This window comes from Bombus pyrosoma, linkage group LG15 (assembly GCF_014825855.1).
Source record: "Bombus pyrosoma isolate SC7728 linkage group LG15, ASM1482585v1, whole genome shotgun sequence".
Taxonomy (NCBI): domain Eukaryota; kingdom Metazoa; phylum Arthropoda; class Insecta; order Hymenoptera; family Apidae; genus Bombus; species Bombus pyrosoma.
Genome location: NC_057784.1, coordinates 3,560,280 through 3,582,641, shown reverse-complemented (window position 1 = coordinate 3,582,641; position 22,362 = coordinate 3,560,280). Strand labels below are relative to the sequence as shown.

General features: G+C 41.1%; 1 protein-coding gene across 2 annotated transcripts in view; it reads right to left on the bottom strand.

The window, feature by feature from the left end:
* LOC122575742 (complexin) overlaps nucleotides 1-14,648 on the bottom strand; it is a 322,428-nt gene extending 307,780 nt beyond the window's left edge. For both annotated transcript variants that reach the window (XM_043745112.1, XM_043745113.1), the window contains exon 1: nucleotides 14,297-14,648. The gene's annotated coding sequence lies outside the window, so the exon portion shown is untranslated. The remainder of the gene's footprint in view (nucleotides 1-14,296) is intronic.
* Between the last annotated feature and the right edge of the window lie 7,714 nt (nucleotides 14,649-22,362).

Below are 22,362 nucleotides of genomic sequence, written 5' to 3'. Positions count from 1 at the left end.
CCAAAGACGCGCAATTATTTGCAATTACGAGATCGACGCGTCAAAAAGTAAGCAGGTGGAAATGGAAAGAGATTACTGAAATCTGCTTGTTCGCGCTGTGATATTGCGAAAAAGGTACAATGTTCCGTGAACATAGCACCGCAATTTAAGGGAGCTCTATCAAAAAATAAAACACAACCGAAGATACGATTATTTTCGACTACGATTTACCGTTCAATTTATACGCAACGACAATATTGGCAAGACGTTTGATCAATTTCTTGGATCGCTATATTTGCATACCATCCTACACGAACAGAATAATTCCGGGGAGCGTAGTAAATCGCTATGCGGTATATGGTCGCGCGACGCTAGTGAATCATCGAGGAAGATACCGCATCGTTCGATGCCATATTTTGATACGAGGAGGCGGCACGTTACCGCCGCTCAAACTACCAAGACAAAGGTGGAGCGGGCGCGGGACGAAGATACAGACAGTCAGAAAACGCGAGCGTGCGCTGCCGTCGAAAAGGACGAGAGAGCAGAGGAAATATTTTGGATGGTTGAATAGAGATGGTGTTGCGAGAGACTGGAGACGAAGCACGCAGAGACGACAGAGATAGAGAAGGATCGAGGAAACTAAACTGGAAGAGAAGATACGGAAAATTGAAAGGGAGGATGAACGTGAGAAAGGATAAAGAAAAATGTAATGGTAAAGGATGTGAGAATGAGCGCTTCGGAAGTAGCCAGCTTCACGTCCAAGAGGTTCTCAAAGGGTGACCGCGAGTTCGAGTATGTTATGCAACGACAACCTAGTCCAACTCGGTGGAAAGATGTATTTTGTTCTGGGTCAGGCACAGCGGGACAAGGTGTAACACAGTCAGCTGCTTTCTGCTTTGCTACCGACGACTCGTGACGTCTAGATTTAGTTTCCTATGCTCGTGAGATACTGTAATGACTCTGTATCCCGCTAAGGATACAATTTAATCCTTGCACGGACGTGGCCATATTTCTTGCAACCACTTTCCCGTGTCTTTTAACCGCGCACGTGATTTTTCAACGTGAATTTCCTGCAAAGTGTAAAAAATGCAGCTACGATCCTACAGTCCGGTAATACGTGAGATATGCTTGGTTTCGATGTTGGTTCGTAGTTGGCATCGATACATAATCCATCCTTTCGCGACGTATCAATTGGCAAAACATCGAACCTGTTTAGCTAGCTGTATGTTCGATAAACGCTATTCAACAGCACCTCTAGCCGTTAATAAATCCTGAATAATTTTACATACACATAGAGTTATTCGCTTCATTATTCAACAAGCATAAAGGATTTTATTTTCCGCAAAATGCAAATTTATCGCATTCAGATAAATGTCAACCTTATTCGACTCTTCGTTTCATCGTTACGCAATATAAAATATTCGACTTTCGTAACAACGATAATCCGGTGTCCGCTCGACGATGATTAATATCGAAATATACACTGCAAAAATTTAACACGCGCGAAATGACTGTAGTACGAGAATAGAACCAACAATGAGAGTACAGTAGAAACAAACAAGCTACTAAATATGTATCGTCTATTTTTCTAATTGGAAGGATACGGAGACGTTTGTGCGTCGTAGGAAGGAAAACAGATAAGGATTTCATCAGACAGCGCGCAGATTCATTGTGCAACGAAGACAATCCATCCTCCTACATATGCAGCTATCTATATGCACCGGTAGTATGCATCTTAAGTATGTGCAACTAGGCATCCGGCGGATTAATCCAACTGGTAATTTGTCGTTCTGCGAATGAGCTTCGACTCCGAAACTCACGCGGATGCACACGCTACATCTGCACAGACATCTGCGTATATTTCCTACTTCGAGACACAAGTTCGTCTCCGTATTTACGATTCAACAGAGAACAGGACGCGCGTTGCGAGACTAGCATCTCGCCGTACAACATGCACCGTTCATTCTAAATTCTGTTACATGCGAAGTCAGGCAGATTCTATGACTCGAAATATGTCGAAAATCGAGAATAACGGGAACGCGTTAGAGGCTTCGTTTTCCAGGAAAATCCAGCTTGCAAATTCATCGAATACACGTGTATTTAATTAATTCTCGATTAGATAACGGTGGACGATAGGATTATTCTACGTGCGAAAATAAGTTTCTTCGGATAGAATTTGTTCGTTTGTACAGTGACTATAGTCGGATAGTACAGAATAATACCGTTAAACTGGAAAGCTTGCGATATTAACCGTATCAGTTGCCTGGTACGCGCAGGCTTTACAACGACGCGGTATAATAATTTATCGTAAAATAAACGTCTGAACTTAAACATACTGGTGGGCTCGGGTTCCAAGAAAAATAGCCGCCAACTAGAATATGTATGGTCAGATCTAGCTACAACGCCTGCAACGACAAAAAAAAAAAAAAAAAAGAAAGGCAGAAGGTCTGGTGAAAAATAACGCCATTTGCAACCTCAAAGGTGTCTCGGACGGATCTTCTAGCCGTACATCACGCACCGTTACCCATACGAGGTACGGCATCATGATTTATTCGAGTCGCGGTAAGGAAAGTTTTAAAGTGGCTCAACATTCGCGTAATATATCGGTCAGGAACTACACGGAGGGATAAAACTTAAGAAGGAACGATTCTCGTGGTTAACACGGCGGATCTTCCATTTTAAGAACATTTGCATTTTGAAGAGGACAAGGGCTGTTGAATATTCGGAAACAATAACCACGGTAATTCAATGATACGTAACGTATCAATACGGTTAATGCATGTAAATGCCCGGTGAAATATATTATATTAAAGTTGGTAATGTAATATAATTTTGTTACTCTCATTACGCCGCCATAATGGATATAGAAAGTACGGTTAATTTAATTACTTTAGCATGACGGCCACGCACCATTGTAAAATTTTAGTTTACGGTTTCACGGGAAATTCAACGCACGCCGGACTATTGCAAAAAGGATAAAACCTCCCCTCGTCGACTTATTACCAAAATGTTCCATCTAGCGGGGCTGTAGCTTCCGGCCGCAGAAATTACGAAGTCAAATGGCCCACCGCCATGCGGCACAAAAGTTTTTCTTTTTCTCATTCCCGCACGACCCTCTGAATGAGACATAAATTACTCGTGTAATAGGATTTTGAATCGCGGTCGATGTTAATCCTTGATTTATAATGTAGCTCGGCAGCCGAAGATTTAGCATGACATTGATGATAACTAGCTGACAGCATCCCCCAATGTGTATCGTGCGATAAATTATTACTATTATGCTCGTTGATCCCTCCTATTCTTTTTTTTTTTTTTTAGGGAGAGGGGAGGTGTATTTATTAAAGCGTCCGATTCGTTGCTTCTCGTAATTGGAACATTCCGAATTTCATCTCTTTCCCCAACATTTATGCGCCAACGTTAAACGAGACACGGCGTATTTTTTAGCTTAGCAAGAGCTTCTCGCGAAAAATAAATTAACACGATTTCGAACGTTATCAATTATAACAGACGTACGTTAATAACGTTCATCGCATATAACGGACATCACGTCTCGATCTAGGTCAACCGAAATATTTTGCTAGCTGTTTCCGTTATTGAAACAGCGAATGTTAAATCATAATTCATACGGTTATATTGTTTCGCCAATGTAGAGACGCGAAACCACTTCCCAACGACTGAATATCGCTATTCAGCGATATTTCCAGCGGAGCTATTGCCTTAACGTTTTCGTCTCCTCTACGGGTATCTTGTTGCCGTTTTCGATCGACCTAGATTACATTTACCGAATTAGCGATATAGGTCGAGTGAATTATATCCGTTCGTTTAAGCAGTTATTTCTGTCGAAAGTCTATCTTCCCAGTCGTGCTGGCAGCATCCCTTTTACAGCTGTTAAAAACAGACACCGGGCTAAATTTAACCGGGTCAAGGAATGGGACTAATCTTCGAAACTGTTACAATTACGAATTTTTATTTTATTTTACCGTACCATACGCAATTCTTCCGGCGATTATATCGCTCATAAGCGTCTGGACACTTTGGAATCGTAGTAACATTACGCGAATTCTACGAAAGGTTACAAATTAGCTGTTAATTACTAATTTATATTTATGGGATCGGCAGACATCAAATTTATATTAATTATTAACAGACGTTTTATTATTTGCTGTTCGTGCTACTACGTATATTCCTGTCCATGAGGATTAGGGCATCTTCTGGTGTAATATAAAATACGACGAATGGTTTAAGTAATGAAAGGAACAATTAAACGGCCATGATTTTGCGTTCGTATAAAATAACGATACGAGAATTCCTAGAAACTATTTTTACGAATTACAAGAGAGTCATAACTTCCATTTGCGATTCTAAGCTCATACAAATACATCACATAAGAATATTCCGATTATTTGTGACGATACTATAATGTTTTAATATTTTGTATCGTAAATCTTACTAACATTGAATATACGTAATTTATAACAAATTTCTTCTTCTTCGATGCGACTGATGATTAACATAGGACAGAATTTAATGAATGACATTATAGACGTTTAATACGCACCAGTCTACCGCCACTATACCACATATAGTTAATTGCCATAAATGTATTGTAAATAGCTGTACTAATTGCGAAGAATAAAAACGTCCCAGTTCGATTCGATCGTATTTTTCTACTTAAATTACATCGCGTCAGAAGTGAGCAGGTGTCTGAATACTTTCGAGCGGCGATTAAACGAGACGCGATTGTTAAAAATGAACGACAAAGGGAGACACGGTTCGTAGAACTGGGGAAAGGAGAAAAGGGCGAAAGAACACGGTCAATCGGCGAGCGATATCGCGAAAGGTCACGGCTTTTCTTGACAAATGGCGTCCTTGCACCGTCACCGATGGACTCGAAGTGGTATCTCGGTGGTCTGTAGGACAACCGAAGTACATTATGAAGGCATTTGTAGCTTTCCACTGGCGTTGCTCCCGAGAATTGTATCGACCACGGGGTTTGCCGCGTAGACACGTGAATATACCCGAGTTCCGACCAGTCGAAATGCATCTTGGAATCCTGCCCGAACTTCTCCGTTGTTTCCTCCCGAGATTTCGCACGCCTTATCGGATACGTTCGTTCGAATTTTAGAATTGTATTTTCTCCTGGATATCTGACCGTCAAACCATACCGGTAAAAGGGGATAAATAATTGAGCGACTTTCCAGAGAAGAAAACCTTACCTCGCTGCACGAGATAGTATGTTGGTGAAAATATTCCGTGCACTATCTGTCAATGTGATATCTTTTTCTTTGATAAATCGCACATATATTTCAAAGATAGTACAGTTTGAAGGAGGCCAGCGAGGAAAACGAAAAACTACTTTGTAAATTTAGTTTCCACTTCGTACACTCTGAACAGTCAATAATCTTTTGTAAGAGATATTAATCAGTTGAGAAATAGACAGGAAAAAATCGTCGAATTAAATGGACGATACGTAGACACGGGGAAAAAGAGAGGAAAATATTTGTCACAAGTTTTTCAACCAGTTTAATACTTACGACGGGAACGAAACGTTCTCGCTTTCCTGAAGATTTTCGCAATGCTTGTGTCTACAAGAAATTACACGACTGACGATTAGCGTGTCGCTTGTCACGTGTTTATCATTAAGCAACGTCCTACACCTTCACACGCGTGTCCCAGAGGGAATTGTTTAAAGGCAAATACAATACGTGCTTAAGAACCCACGTGAAATATCGCTTTTTTTTCCACGATAAAGCTTACCTACTGGTAACTAAAATATGAGAATATGACACAAAATCGATATACCTTCCATTGGAATAACATCAAGATATTCCATCTACGAAGCAAAAAGATTGGCCGGTTAATATCGGACAACAACGATGACCTAATTTCTAAAGATTAATAGGCTTACGGACGGAGTTCGACCTTTGCTCCTTTACGAGATTAAAAGCAAATAGACAAATATGGACAGATCGATCGCCGGCTGCCTCTTCCAGCCATCCCGAATCTGCCTTTTATTTTTAAGCTCGAAGCCCTTCATAAAATATACTCTGGCCGTATCATCTAGATTGATATAAAAAGAAAAAGAGATCGAGAAAGTAAATCAAAGGATAAAATAGATATTTTACGATAGGTACGATATCAAACGTGTACCATGTCGTTCTTAAAGAAGCTTGTCAATAATCCGAACATTCCATTAATTCATTTCTACATCCACGAAACCATTATTTTCCCATCAACTTTAGATACTTAAATATCAGTGCTTGCATTAACGTTACAAATTCTATCAATTCCGAGAAACTTTCTATCAACCTCCTATCCGTAATTTAGCGGTGAAAGTATTTACAGATAAAGAGCTTGTCTCTTTAAACGATAATTCTACTATTATTCTATTATTCTATTCGAAATTTTGCGATTGAACAACGTCACATGAAAAACAGATATAGCTACATTTTTAACACAGATTACAACTCTGAATTATATAATTCGTTTCAAATCCTACCAGTGACATTTACACCACAGTACTGTTGCGACATATAGTTCGTCGATTTTCTTCAAAATTCTTGCAAATAATTTCCACAATTGCCCGTGCTACGTCTCAAGCCGTAATCCTGCGCCAGTACAAAAATACAATAATTTCTCTAATAATCTACATCGCTTATCGCGCTGAATAGGCGAGGCCAGCGAGGCCAGCGAGTGTTCTGATATTTATTGGAGCGTACCTTATCATTTTGGGGAAGAGAAATTTTATCGTTCCGATCGGGGACGATTACGAGGTGGTGATATACAGCCGAATTCGGTGAAATTGTACGCGAAACTTTCCGTGAATTGCACGGCGACAAGGGGTTTAATCTTTCGCGTGGGACCAATCGCGTTATCGAGATATAAGCATAATCGAGCTGACGGCGGTGTACACGAGGCGATAGCCGATATACGAGGCAACGGATAGCACAGGCTATATGCGAAACTGATAATCGTTGACGATATGCCGTGGCCGATCGATAATCAAGGGGCTTGGCTCGAAAACGATTCATCGTGTCTGTGCAATCGCGACGACGCAACGAAATTATCTAGAACGACGGGACACGCGTTATGCATCGTCTGCGAAATTATCTATAGAATGACGGAACTCGCGTAACGTATCGTCTCCGTGGTGCAGAAGCATACAATTTCGCGAAAGAAAAAAGGAAAAAAGAAGAAAAAGCAGGAATTAGGACGACGGATGCCCTCTCCCGGTGCGTTGTCATTTCAAAAGGGAGGCGAGACACGAGGGAGGGAAAACGAGAAAAGGCCGAAAGAGACATACGCGAGGAACAAAAGGAGCACGATTCCAAGGATAACAGCCGGCAACGAATGCTGAAACTGCATGAGAAAAACGGTGTGTAGAGTTTGTACCTTAAAATCGACGACCGGATGCACTGGTTCCTCTGTTTGCGTTCCGCCGGAACTATTGTGCTCCAGGCAATCCCAAGTGTACGAACGCCGAGTAAAAATTTAATTCTATTCCTTGCCAAAATACATTTCGCGCAGAAGGGGTACGCTGGTTACGGGTTTCTGCGACACCGCGGTTTTGTTCCTAGTTTTCGTGAAAATTAATAGATCGCGGATTCACATAAAATACAGCGACGTGCATGTGATAGGTTTTTCGCTCTATATTATAATATTTAAAAAAATTTGAAGTAATGTTATATGATTAGGTAACATTTATTTTTATTTTGTAATATTGTTTAGTTAAAATCCTTTCGGATTTTCCTTAAAATCCTTTAGTTAAATTCCTTTGATTATTTCTGGAATAGAAAACGAGGAGTCCACTTGGCTGGAATCTTTCGATCAATCTGTTAGCTCGACGATGAAATTCTGTATTCTTCCGAAACGAACAATTTGAAACTACAACGGCTAATGTTTATTCAACAATTCGATAGCAGTAAAATTCTTGTCTTTTTCCTTTGTATCTGCCTATTTCTCGAGACTTATTTCGACTCGTCCGAAAGACTAACCTGATTGTAGGACCTCACATAGGCCCATATCTCAACGTCTGACAGCAGCCCTAGAGTTTGCCACAATGGACGAGCTAACGAGAATTCGGTTAAACGTTCTCGGTCTTCTTTCTTATCCTGTTCATTCGATTAAATAGATGTACCTATCGTGATCCTAATTCTAACTACAAAGTTCCGTGTATAAGCTAAAAGGTAATAGTTTCCTAACAAGATCCTACGCTTTAAAGGTCTTCGAAAAGCTACAGAGTAAACAATACGATCAAGCGTTTAACAGCAAAGTGACGTAATTGATACTGAACCGTTGAAAAACAAGGTGATTATAACACCATGTACACAGAGTAACGAACAAAAGGTGGCTTAAAATAGGAATTGAAGCTCGGATGATAAGGATCGACTTAAAATACGCAAACACGTTACAACATAATCGAAGTGGTTTGATTAAATGGATTAAGCTATTTGTTCATTGTATTTCGCGATCAAAGGGCCAAAAGAACGGTATGAGCAGAGATTTACGCAATAGTATTTGATGAACAAATAAAGCGATATAGCGCATGAGTACGTCAGAAAATAGAAATTGTTAAAACAATGGATTTTTCTGCAAATTCAGATTTTCATGAACACGTCTAAAGATATGTGTAAATACAGATATTTGTTACACGCTCCAAATGTCATAACGAGAAGTTTGTTTTAGCAATTTTATATACCTCTATACCTTGTTTTTTTTTTCGAAAATCTATTCCAAAATCTACTACAAGATTTTTATACATCGACCAACAAATATGAAATAACTATAAATAAAATCCACTAGATTTTGAGGATTAAATAATTAATCAAACGATCTTCTTCTAATTTTTGCTACACAGTTACTGCAATAATCGTCGTAATTCTAATAAATAGCGAATGAGTTGATAAAAATTTATTAACACATTGAAAAAGCACAATGTGCTTGTATCATTATGAATGTTGTGTTAAATGAACTTATCCATACGTCTCATTCTTTTCGTTTGATCGTTCAAGAATTTCGATCCGTTCGAGTTCAAAATATTCGCCACTGCGATCGGATTCGATCGATGTCGAGGTAAGTTACGAATCTTATAATATACCTTTGGAGCCTCCGTTTGTTTCCAGCTCGGTTCCGCCCTTTTTCTTTCACCTAACGCTCCAGGCCGGCGCACCACGACCTACCCTTAGTTCGCCTAAGTCCGACGCCGGTCGAATTATCATCGCGACCTCTCAAAGCCTTTCCAAAATTACTTACGAACTCATGGGCCCGTAAGTCCAGACTGCTCGAAATTAGTTTCCACGAAAGCTCTCTGCCATTAGGTATGTACGCTTTCCAATTCGTTAAGAGGGAACTGTCGCCCCCTCTTTAGCCTTACTCGACAACTCGTCCTTCAGACCGCCACTTTCTCTCATTCACCGGTCTGTCTCCATCCCTCTACACCCTCGAAATCGCCGTCACTTAGAAAAAAAATATCACTGCTAAATTTGCTTAATGGTAACGAGGTTAGTACTTCTTTAAGTAGAAAGACACCGTTTCGAGGGTTCACTTTTAGCGAGTGGATAAACAGTATAATTCGAGCCAATTGCCTGTAATTTATCTTTGTATGCGCCATCGCCTCTCCAATCCTCGCTACGTTATTATAATCGTTTTTATGCCTCGAATAGAAACGATTACAGCTTCCCGTACTTCATTGTTCGAACGTTCGTTGATTTATTTTACGTTATTCCCTTCGTACCTTTTCGACATTTCAGCATTTCGCCGAACATGATTCAGTACAATCCGATATTCGATTATCGGTCGATCAGGTTGGATTTTTCGGCGCAGGGATTAGTAGTATCGGTCGGTGTTTGGTCAGCCAAGAAAGTGGGTGGGTCGTCCATTACGCTACCCGGTGACCGGGTTAAGAGGACATCGCGTCGTTTAAAGAATCATCCCATCGACAAAGCAATTTGACTATCGGATAATCATTCGTTGTAGAAAATATGACAGTGCTTTCCTATTTCGAACGATCTTCCGAATACTAAAGCGATCGACTGTCCGTGTCTATTATTGGGTCACCGTATTTCACGCCAACCCTACTGCGATTCTCGAGTTTTTGGAATTCATTCTTGCTCCTATTTTAACAAACGAAACAGGTTTGAAATATTTTAAGAAAATGTCCAGCATACCAATAACCATTTCTTCATATTTTCCTTAAGCTTGAAATATTCGTTAACGTTAGCAAGATACAATTGGATCGATAAAGACGAAAAGAACACGAGGTATAGAACTGGATGCAAGTATTTCGAAAGTAAATGGGAAAATTTTCCAAAGTTCTTTAACTCTTTCGCTGAAACTATTGGGCAAATTTATGAATTGTTGAAATTGATAATTGTACCGAGGATACGTAAATCATTATGTATTTCCTGTTTCAATATCTACCACATGAAGAGTATGTATTAACCAATAGGTAAATAATTATATGAAAAATCTACATGAATCGACTTCCTTTTTTACTTTTCAAATATACTTATTTCAGCCCCCCCCCCCGAGATTTTAATCCACGCTGAAAGAGTGAAATCCTCAGATATTGAAAGAACTCGAGCAATATTCTCGACGATACAGATAAGATACACATAAATCGTAAACGTTCGAGTCACTATCGAGGGAGCTAATCGCGACATTATTTCTGATCAACGCCAAGATTCCAGTCGGATATTCGTTGAAATCCCAAAGCACTCCGGAGAACGTAATAAGTCTGAGACTGGACTATCTGAAATCAGCATCTCCTTGACGCAAAATGTAAATTACGACCGGTAAGATAGCGTTCGAACGAAACGGTGAAATAGAAAGAAAGTCAGTTTACACGCGATTTATAGGGTCGAATCGGGGTCGATTTAACGACGCCTCGACGGCGGAGCAACGGCGCCAGAGTAGCGAGCTATCGATTCGGTTCGATTGCCGAAAAATGGTAATGCGGTCGGGCAGAACGCCGAGGAGACGTTACTCCCCAGGAAGGACGTCTCAATTTCGATGCTACGTGCCGTAGGAATGCGGAAAGAGGCCACTCTATGCGAACAGACAGAATTTTCTTAGGGCCGTGAGAAAGAGCTCCGACGCGTGTGAACTTAAATTTCACAGTCAAAAGAACGGAAAAATCCCTGCCTGATAGAAGGAAAATCTAACTCCTCGTTCTCGGGTATTTTCTTCCTCGACAAACTATACTTACGCGATCTAAACAAGCTATCGTGTCGTAATAAATGAAATAAATGAAATAATTATGCGCTTTAAGCATCTGGTAATAATCGGAGAACAATTTGAAATTTATCTGAAGGACGAGTGGTTCAGATGCTACACTGATCGATGCTCACTGCAGCCACTGATCTTTTTTCATCAATTGCCTCATTTATTTCAACACATACAAGCTCCTACCTTGTTTTAGATTTCTATCCCACCTATCTCACTGTCTTATTTATAGGTTACTCTGTATGACCTCTTTCTTTTTATTCGTTTAGAGTTTCTCGCGTCTATAAATAAATAAGAATAAAAAACAAAAAGACATACGAACGTGATGACGTTACAAAAATTGTTCCTTTTTATCTGACAGGTTATCATTATTTGTTTCGTCCTTTTGGAAAGAATGAATTCATAGAAGTACGTCGTTTGTTCTCTGGGAATTGAATATTAATCGTGTACTTTTGTAACGAAACTGAGAAATTGACGAGAAGCGAACGTTTCATTATACGTTCGACCTTTCTCCAATATCGAATTATTCTTACTCTTTAAATCGTGGCAAGTGAGAAATCAGTTTTTCGCGTGAAGCGGGATAAATAACGTGCGGAGATAAGAAATCATTTTCTCGCGTGAATCTGTGCAAATCCGGAATCTTTGAGCAACTGGCGAGAGATTTTTGAAAGAATTTTCTACCACGAGGATAGTATATACCACTTCGTCCGGGAGCTGACGTCTCGTGATTCATGAATCCACGGTCAGCCGGCTAAGAACAAGTCAACCATTGACGCTTTGGAATATGTTCGACGATCGTCAGGGGTAACAGACACACCACCGACAGACGTCTGTGATTCATTGCACCGGAGTTAAGCCTATTCGCATAATCAGACAGCAGCGTATCACCTCTGTCATTAATTACGAGGCCGTGCAACGTACATTTATCAAGTTAAATGGTTGGAGTACCTGCAGAGATTGGGTAGGCAGACACAGAGTTGGCAAATGGTTGTGACAACGACGAATCGAACCTTCCGACCGACTAACAAGTATAAAGTAAAGTTGGTAATAACACCGCTTGACAAAAGGAAATTAATTTTCGAGGTAAGCTAACTTCTTGAAGTTGAGAAATGTCTGCTAAAGAAATTTCGAATTCACGTTACGTTACGAAGCAGAGGGTTCGACGATCGCCAACCAACAAATGGATTTGCGAATAATTCGCACGGCAAGTTTCCAGCCTTAAATATCACTTGAACTTGGTAAATTCGAATCTACATATTGAAAACTTTGGCGGAGACGCTGGAAACCTCCCTCGATTGCTGTACCTTCGGAAGATTATATTTTCTTAGGAATTTCACGCGGCACGAGATAATCGCAATGCCGCTTAATATCCTACGACGAAACGAATAAACGAAGGAACTCGAATAATTAGTTTCGAAGACTTTTTGCTTGTACCATTCCACTTATGCGTCCATTTATGCTCCCATTTGTATGAGTATAGAAAAAAGAACAAAAGATCCTTCCTTCCTTCCTTCCTTCGTCGTTTCCTTGCGGTGGCGAGCAGCATGAAAGTTTAAAATTCATACTTGTGCACGAGCACAAATACATTACATTAATAGTAACTTCGTACCGAACGTTCTTTACTACGTTAATTCCGAAGAATTTAATCGTCCTTGTCGAATAAATCTGTTTTCAAAGGTTGAAGTACTTTTTTGTGCCGCTTACCCTTACAACATTCTTTCGTTCATCGTTGTATCTCTCTAACGTTCCAAAACGAACTCTTGGAATCTTTTCGCCCATTCATTTGCGTTTCTATTTCTCAAAGCTAACAAGAATAGCGAAAGTTCATTCGCGCTACTGAAAGGGACGTAAATATCGAAGGCAGATGGTTGCTGAATTAGACATCGATCCAAATGGATTATCCTCGAGAACACGCTCGTTTCGGAGCAACGAACGATGCGCTCTCGATACACCTTCAACGTACCATCAAGCCGCATACATCACAGAAATGGTTCCCTTTTAACTGCCACTCAATTTAAGACCCTCCGAAGCTACATTTCCCTAATGGAACCCCGGTTTACCCAATACGGAGAATGATAACGCTACGTTAACATAACATTCCGGTTGCCCGGAATGCAATTTCCACCGTTTCGCTTGCGAAAACATCACGGTAAAATTCGTACGCAAATATTCCAACGGAGCGTATCTTTTCGCGTATCGGCCGGAGAGAGCAGGGCAGAAAAAAATGTTACTGCTCGAATTGTTTACGTTCAATTTCATTTAGAAGTTTGTTTACGGATCGGAGATGCGCGTGCGGAATTTCCCATGGTTCGTTAGCAACGCGAAATTCGTCGAAGCGAAATACACGGCAGGAGGTTGAAGGCAGTACGGTGCCGGGGTACGTGCGACGAAGGGAGCGATAACGACGTGGCGGAGGTTTCCGCGGGGAAATCGCGCGGAGACTTTGACGACGGGTGCACCGTGCACACGGCCACCAGAGAAGGTGGAAAGCCACGAACGTCGGCGACTTAGCGTTCAAGATCGATGGAGGAGACCTGCAGCGGCCTAACCCTTGTGTTTTATCGAGCTGTAGCACCGGAACTGGTGCCTCTCGCGGCCACGAAAAACAGAGGCAGATAGACGAAAACAGAGAGGAAAATACGCCGACGAGAGACGACCGACAACGTACTTGGGTACGCGCGATGCATCGTGAACTTAGCTGCAACTCGACTCGACGCGGCTTCGTGTTCAAAATATTTCGATTCCTCCCGCCGATTTCTTCCACCAGGTTTCGTCCGTCGAAATTCTTACGGATATCGCAGCTCGATCGTCTAACACGATAAAGAAGAACAAACATGGCCATATTTCCGATAACGCCAAACAACCTCGCGTGTATTGTTGTATCAACAAGGACAAGGAGGTCGTATGAATAACACGTCTTTCTACGAAACGCGTAAATAAACGACGACGACGACGAGGGACGAGCGAGAGAATACGTAGCATATAGAAACCGCGTATTAAATAACGGAAAAGCGAGAGTTACGGTGATCACCGGTGTATACAACGATGCGTGAATTACATCGGATAAAATCGGATATTAATGTATGTGACTGACCTTTTTGTCGTTGATCGGAGACGATGATTGACGGTGGACAAAGTCGATGTACAACCGGAGGGCTGGCTCGAAAAACAGAGTGTACGAAGAGGCAACCGGCGAGGACGACGACAACGTCCGTACGAGTCTCACGTTTAGACTACGTGCGTCTCTCCGGTCGTCGGTGGCGGTGACAGTGGCGGTGGTGGTGGCGATAGTGGCGGCGGCGGCGTCGGCGTCGACGGCGTCGAGTGGCGGTGGTGGTGGTAGTTGCTTTCTGTCCTCCAAGCGGGAAAAAGAAGGGAGGAGAGGAAGAGAGAGACGAGGAAAGACCGATGTGATCGAAGTCTCGTGGCAAACGGTCGTAGACTGAGTGAACCCGAGTTCCGACTGAGCGGCTGAGTTGCTGTGACGGCGACGGTGGCGCCATGCCGCGGAGGGTTACCCGAATTACCATCGATCCATCGAAAATGGTATGAGGTAAGCTAGGGAACGAGCGCAAAGAGGAGAGAAAAGACGAGAGACAGAGAAAGCTACACCGACAGAGGGTCGAAGAGGGTGCACGACCAACGGAACCCTATCGCCAGGGGTTCGAGAGGAAAAGGGAGAAGGAGGGCGACGAGTCGAGTGGAGAAGAGGGCGGGGCGTACGCGTACCACACGTTTCTATCTCTATGTTCTATACCTATTGCCTTTCCCTTCTTTCCTCCTCCTTGTTTTCCTTCTTTCTCCTTTCACCCCTTGCGCGCCTCACTCTTTCCTTATCCCTTATTTACCACCCCTTCTTTTGCTTTATACGCGATTGTCACCCGGTATTCCTGCACTTCTATATTCTCCTTCACCTTAATATCTGCTTCCTGTACTCCCTGGATCTCTCGGGTGCCTCTTCGATTAATTTCCTACTCTTTCTTACGGTGAGATGCCTCTTTCTTTTTTTTTGCTTCTCATCGAATTCTCTAACCCATTGGCATACTGATTTCGTTATATACACTGTGTATATACAGTGGCGGATGAAAGGAATTTTATGAAATAGAAGGACATGGTAATTTTACGAAATGGATTCATATTTAATGAGGGCGACGAATAAATGTAATATACGTACAATTTCACAGAATAGACGACTATCACCAGCGTGGTAAAATATTGCTAATACAAAAGTTAATTCAATTCATATGTACTGCATCAGTTTTGAACTTTCTTCTATCTGTCACTGCGTGTCTGGTAGTAGAATTTCCTTGAAACTCGGATTCAGACGATTCAAAATCGAGGTAAGTTGTTTAAATATGCAGTTCTCGTTTATGGTTGTGCCATTTATGAAGAGGAAACATTTAGAAAATAATGGCAATTAAAAAAACACCTAGCAGAGTTATGCGCGGCAATGGGATGATTATTTTTCTATATTCTGGATCCTTTTCTTATTGATTCTGATCGATCTTGATCGATTAATCTCTTACTCTTTTCTACGCTTTTGCGATATGTCAAAATGGTAAGATTTCTCTTTCTAGTCGTCGAATTCTTTAATTATACTTAAGTTATCGCGTCTTACCCTCTGTCGCTTGGTTTCTGCTCCATTTTCCGTTAAATTCGTTTTTCTCTCTTTTCGATCGTCGTATCTTGATACGATCGCTTCATCGCTATTTGGAGCTTCTTCGATTTCTTCGCAAACAAGTGCACCACAGCGTCGAAACTATCGCTAGAGAGAACTTTTCTCGTACGAAACTGCAAAAATGGAGAAATATAGGTCGAGGAATGATGAGAATTTAGACAGCTCTTTGCATCTTACCTCGCCACGGTCAAGATGAGATATTGTTCTGTCACTGTTATCGTATACGTGTCATTGTTAAGGCGGCACATAAATCGTTCGATGAAGATATAGCGATGGCCATTTCCGCTATAAGTTCATCCGAATATCGCAGTTACATACGCATGTATCTTATGCATCGATAAAAGAAGCACACCGGCTCTGGTTATTTCGTTCATCTGGCTCGATACCTAATGCGGAGACATGCTTCGTTTGCAGTTCGCACGATCGAAGTTTCTGGTACGCAGCGACAATAAAAGATATTCACATATATCGCCTTGGGATCCATTAAGTAAACGCAACTTCTCTATGAGCTGTCGTATACATGCAAACATTTTTAGCTGAGTGCGCTCTGTGGAAAAATGTAAATCCAGGTCAACGTTATTCTGAATAGGAGACTGACAGAGAAACGAAAACATATATAGAAGTTAGCGCAATATCTTTTTAAGGTAAGCTTTCGAGTTTGCTCGTTGTTTGCATCGTACAGAAACACGCGAATCATATCGACGTACAGAATGAAATACGCACACATCCGCACCTTTCACCGCCTTCTTTTAAAAGGTATGCGAATAATTATCGTTGCACGATTTTTAATGCGAATACCGTGGCTCGTCAACTTTATAGAACGCGGTTATCTTTGCGAGACTAGCTTTCGAGTCTGGTTGTTGTTTCTATCGTACAAAAACGCATAGACGATATCGATGTACGAAACGGAATACGTAAAGCACCTTTGACCTCCCTTTAAAGACCCTGCGAATAATTATCATCGTATAATTTTTAACGCGAATAACGTGGATCGCCGACTTAATAAAAACGAACAGATGCGTATTGTGTACGTATATATCGACGAGTGGAAACCGTCGCGCCGTTATCGTTAAAATTTTACGACATTGCAGAATAGCTGCTTAGTATGGAAAGCATTGGATATATCGAGGTAATGGCGTGACATACATAGTGCAGCTTTATCTCGCTTCGTTGTCGGACGAATCCGACGGGTGATCCGACGATAAATCGATGGCTTTCAAAGGTGAGCCAAACACGGTACTTGGAAACGGAAATTCATCAACGAGTACAAGCACGGAAAAGATACTCGCTCGAGATGGCGAGTGCAACAAGTCAAAAGTATCAGACAGGCTGAGATTATTACGGGTTGGTTACTTCGCGTGATACGTTCAATCGTATTAATTATAATCGCGGCAGGGCAAATTGGTCTGCGAGCTAGTCCACCGAGGCAAATAGTCGCTCGAAGCTGAAGTGACCGCAGTAAAATTGAACGTGTCAGTAACAGCGTAAACAACTGGATAGGCAAACGTCGGATGCATCTTGGAAGCGACAGAAATCCTTACGCGAGACCATGAAACGAGGACCGCTTCGTGACAGGGAAGCCGGAAATTACGTAATTTCCTTACATTCTGCCAGGAGTTGAACGCTTTATACGAGACGCGCCGTCGACGCTTTGGAATATCGAATTTCTAATCGAATCAATAATTACGAAATATCGCGTAGAGGAAAGCAGTGAAAACGCTTCTTCCCTGAACGCCGTCGTCGTACTACGTTTTCCTCTCTTTTCCATTTCGAAGCTTTGTCCTTTGTAAGGAAAAAGGAAACCGTTAGCTGTGAGAAACGGTATGATATCGCGACAAGCTGACTATATACGATATTTTTATATAACGGACGTTCTTAGTCTTATCTTTTAAAGCAACAACGTTTCCTTTGAATTTTTCCCTTTAATCACTTGCAACCGCGTTACACATTCTTTCTTTGTATTTCCTTGTAACGTCAAAGTGAATTAAAAAATGTGATCTACGAATCGTCCATCGTCTAGCTAGGAGAATGAAAAAGGGGCAAAGTGAATATCACGTTGGTATGTGCGTATGGATTCTCGGTGTTCCTCGGATGCCCGCCAGACTTTGGTTCCAGGAGATGCTACTGTGGAATCACGTCCTGAGACTGGCGAAGTGCAAATCCATGTTAGTGGTATAATGCTCCGCTATAAGTCTCGGAATTATGTGAACCGTGATAAGCATGCCGAAAAGCGGGAAAACACGATTATCTTTCGGGCATTCAGCGTTGGATTATGTCATTGTGTTTATACTTTTCATGTCGACTATTGCTAATAAACCCGAATTGAACTGTCACTAGAGATAAGAGAACGGGAGATAAGAGTCGGTATTGTCAACTGGCACTTGGTATAAAGCGTGACAAACACAAGCTAGGTAAAAAATTTAGAACCTCTGCGCAGAAAATGTTCTTCCAATTTGTTATTAACATTGCAACTACGTTCCTGTGATGTTCATCTAAATACATACATCGCCCATAGATGATCAGAATTGAATAGACGTGGTAACGATAAATTAATGATAAGCATATTTAATCGTAGATTATAACATATAACCGTGTTTCAATTTGAATAAAAATCAACGCCGATTTTGTCAAAAACCTCTGCCTCTCGACGTTTTGTTTGCTAGTTCTAGTTTTTATTTGAAATCGATGTTACGGGTATCAACAATGATTAGAACAATCCATATATCGCGGGTCACGAGATAAAATGAAATTTTTCTTTCATCTATATCTTCCCTCCATTTCCGGCGTATTTTGATATTCGTATTATTACATCTTCCATCGTATTTGTTCTATTTGTGTATTCGTTTCGTTAATGATTGCATAAAGCAAGTTTCGAAATTTCCTGTCTAAAGTTTCCGCGATAATGTTTAAATAGCAGGATTATTGGCGTCAATATATAATTGTTAATCTATTACTTTCCGCAACTCCTGTAAATAGCTTTCTAGTTCGAATCGTTACCTTGCATGGATACGTATTTCTAATCGATTAATCACTTGCCGGAAAATCTGGGTTAATTATCGCGTTTCCTAATATTTATGACGCAAATCGACGAAATAGATTCAATAAATAATACTTTTATTACTCCATCGAGTTATATAGATCTAGCGTTTAAACTGTCTCGCTACAAATTCACAAGGAAATAAAGCTGAAGAGCAAGTCTAAACGTAGCAAATTGATTAGTACTCGAAGATTGACGGCAATAAAACCGCGATCAAGCGAAATTATACATTTTCAGAACGCAATTCGATGTACATGTGTGTGCTAAAGATATCCCCTTTAAACATAGTTCAAAGTGAGCGGTAATTTATTGATCCACGCGTCGTGTTCAATCCGCTTTCAGAGATTAAGCAAAGGTTCATGTAACAAAGAGGTTAACGGCGTTCTCTTTATGTTGAATTTCCTATTTTCCAGTTATCCCGTAGCCGACGTTTCCCGTACTCAGGAACATTGTTATTCTTTAGCTGGAACGTTGCGAAAGGTTGAGAAATCGACAGCCAAGGGGGACACACAATCGGCGCGCTAGGAATTTCGCACCTGGTGACAGGGTGAGCGCTTGTGAGCACACGCGTCAAGCAGTTTCGACGTTCTTACGAGCATCGACGACGGTGTGCAAACGGACGTAAGTAAATTGTAAACACCCTTTGACTATCAAGTGTAAGGAACGAAATTCAACTCCTCGTCGAATCTAACTGTGCAAGAGCCTGTAAGGTGGGCGCAACGCGTCGGGCAAGCATGTCCGTCAACCTGGAAAATTACATGGCTTTCGCTGGCATTTAATTCATTAACGATTTGCCCGCTACGTTGTTTCACATTCAACTAACGAGCACACCGAATTTTCTTCCACTCTGCTCGGGAGGAGTAGAAAACGTGCGAGTGGCGCGTCCAAGTGTGTTTTTCCTTTAAATATTGCCGAGCAAACGAAGATCAAGTTAGAAAAGAAAAAAAGAAGTAGTTCTTTGAATGGAAGACAGCTTTTAACTTAACACTGCAACTACCGACACGTAGATAATGTGTATCTAAGCATACGTACGAGCATTATACTGGTATAATAATATCCTGTTTCTCTTGCGATTTAATTCGCAACAGAATACTTAGCACAACGAGACACTGTCTCTATGAATTCCTTCTGTTCCGTGATTTAGTAGTATAATTTGTTTTATGTCTTTCTATTAAACGTTGAAAGAATCAATGCAAAAATATATTCCTTTCCTATTGAGCGGAATAAGAGCTGAACGGATTAAAATAGAAAGTTACTTGTCACCGAGTAATATCGAAATCAGAAGACAAACAAAAATATCCTCTTATTTTCTTCGTGTTACACATAAATGATCGGAAATAAATTTATATATCTAATTGAATTGAATTTGAAAAATTGAATACCTGAATAAAGATGTGAAATGATATTCCCATTTTAGTATCATCGTTAACTTTGTCAGGAGCATCGGCTCGCTTTCGGTAGTTACGAAAACAAGAAAATTCGACTTATAGTCGCAACGTTAATCGCGTTAATATCCGACAGTATATTACTTAAATAGCACCGGTGGGAATTAAAAGATGGACGAGCAATGAGGACGGAAGGATGAAATTTCAAAGTTTCGTCAAAAATGCGGACGGGTACGTGGTCTGATCTAATACACTTCCTCGATGAAAAATTGCTTCGAATGAAAGCAATAACCACATTCCTTGCGCGTGGTGGTTTAATAAAAGGCACGTTAGACTATACCGAAAGGCATCGACCGCGAATATTAGATTTCAGTGTTCGCGTTTACGCAGGTACGGCGAGGACATTAATGACAGTCGTGGCGGTCGAGTGTGTGCGCGAGTGGCTTAATTAAACTTTAATTGCTTCAATGCATCTGCGATCGCATTTCTCAACTGCGAACTGTGACGTATCGCCATGAAATAAACTTGTTGATCGCAACGACTTTCCAAACAATTCGGACCGCCGTCGTTCGTCATAAAGTGCTCCGGTTAGAGGGACGGACGGCAGTTTAATTGCGACGAGGGTAAGCCTCGTTGCAAAGTATCAGAAATTGCCCCGGGCCAATCCTATTTAGCTTATGAAAATATTCATTTTAGACAGGGCACAAAACGTGTTCGGAATAGGTTTCAGTCTCGCGCTCGTCCCCCGCTTCCTTTTATCGTTCAACTTCGCGCCTTTTTAATTAGTATTTTCATAAGCGCATCGTCGACGAAAAAGCTTTGCAAAAGCAATTTGAAAAATTCTCAATGCTCAAAGTTTCGATCCAAACCATTTGCGAGGTCTCATTGCTATAATATAATAATTCGAGTGCACGGCGAGTGTGGTCACGGCGACCTCCGTCAGATGAATGGATAACTGAAGAGAATGGAGTTGATAAGTGAGAAATCTGTAAGTCTGCCGTGGGTTTTCGTTTTTCCGCCACAATTCGATCATTGAAGCTCGCGCATCGTATCAAATAATTTAATATTTTTAATTAATCTTGTGGCAAATATCATATTCCCTTTGCCTTCAATTTCACAAATATCTTAGTCTCGGATTTTAGGATTTTTATTACACGCGCTACTCGCCTTTGCAAGCTTCTATCCCATTAAATATACCGTTTATTTATGCGAATGATAATTCCGTGGTAAATATCACACATTCTCTTTGCGTTTGAATTCAAGAATATCTTGTTCTCATGCTTCACGATCTTCATTTCACTTGTTACATGCGCTTTACTCCAGTCTCGAGGCACAAGGTTATTATTGCCATAAATGGAAGATAAAAAGCGAAAGAGCAGAATGTTGCTCATTTACAGCACTCATTTGCGCTTTTACAAAATACCCGCCGTTTCAATTTCCATTAACAAACGCGACAGAAACGATATTGCTGTCTCGATGCTCGCATCAAGGATGCGAAGCGGAGAATAGATGAGAGATAAAGTATGATGGTAATTGCTTTTCGTATTGCAATAAAAGTGCAGGCGAACCTATCTATTATACGAGCGAGCATCTGATATCATTTGTTCCTAAGGATGCGATGCTCGCTTGCGAGACGATGCTCGTTCGTCAGTACGTCATTTTCTCCTGATTTACACTTCTCCGTAGAATGATCTCGCTTCTACCGAAAAGCGAATAAATTGGCTACGAAGCGAACGAAAAGAGACGTGTTATAAAGTGGACATTTACTTTACAAGGTTGTCAGGTAGAATGTAAACGCAAAATGAAACTAGGAGCGCAAAATCGTGGATAGATACGATATCTCGCGTATGTACAAGGTGACGTAAGATCGTGACGAAATGAAACGGTGACTGGCAGGAAAGGTTAATGCTCCTAAGCGAAAATCGACGATTTGAATCGACATCAAAATAAGTTAGAGAAAGTAGCAGAAAGAAATTCACGTTTCAACGTGCGACGTAGCCTGTGCGTTGATCGGTATCGCTTCGAGCGATCTGTTATGCGTACAGCTATTAACATACAGG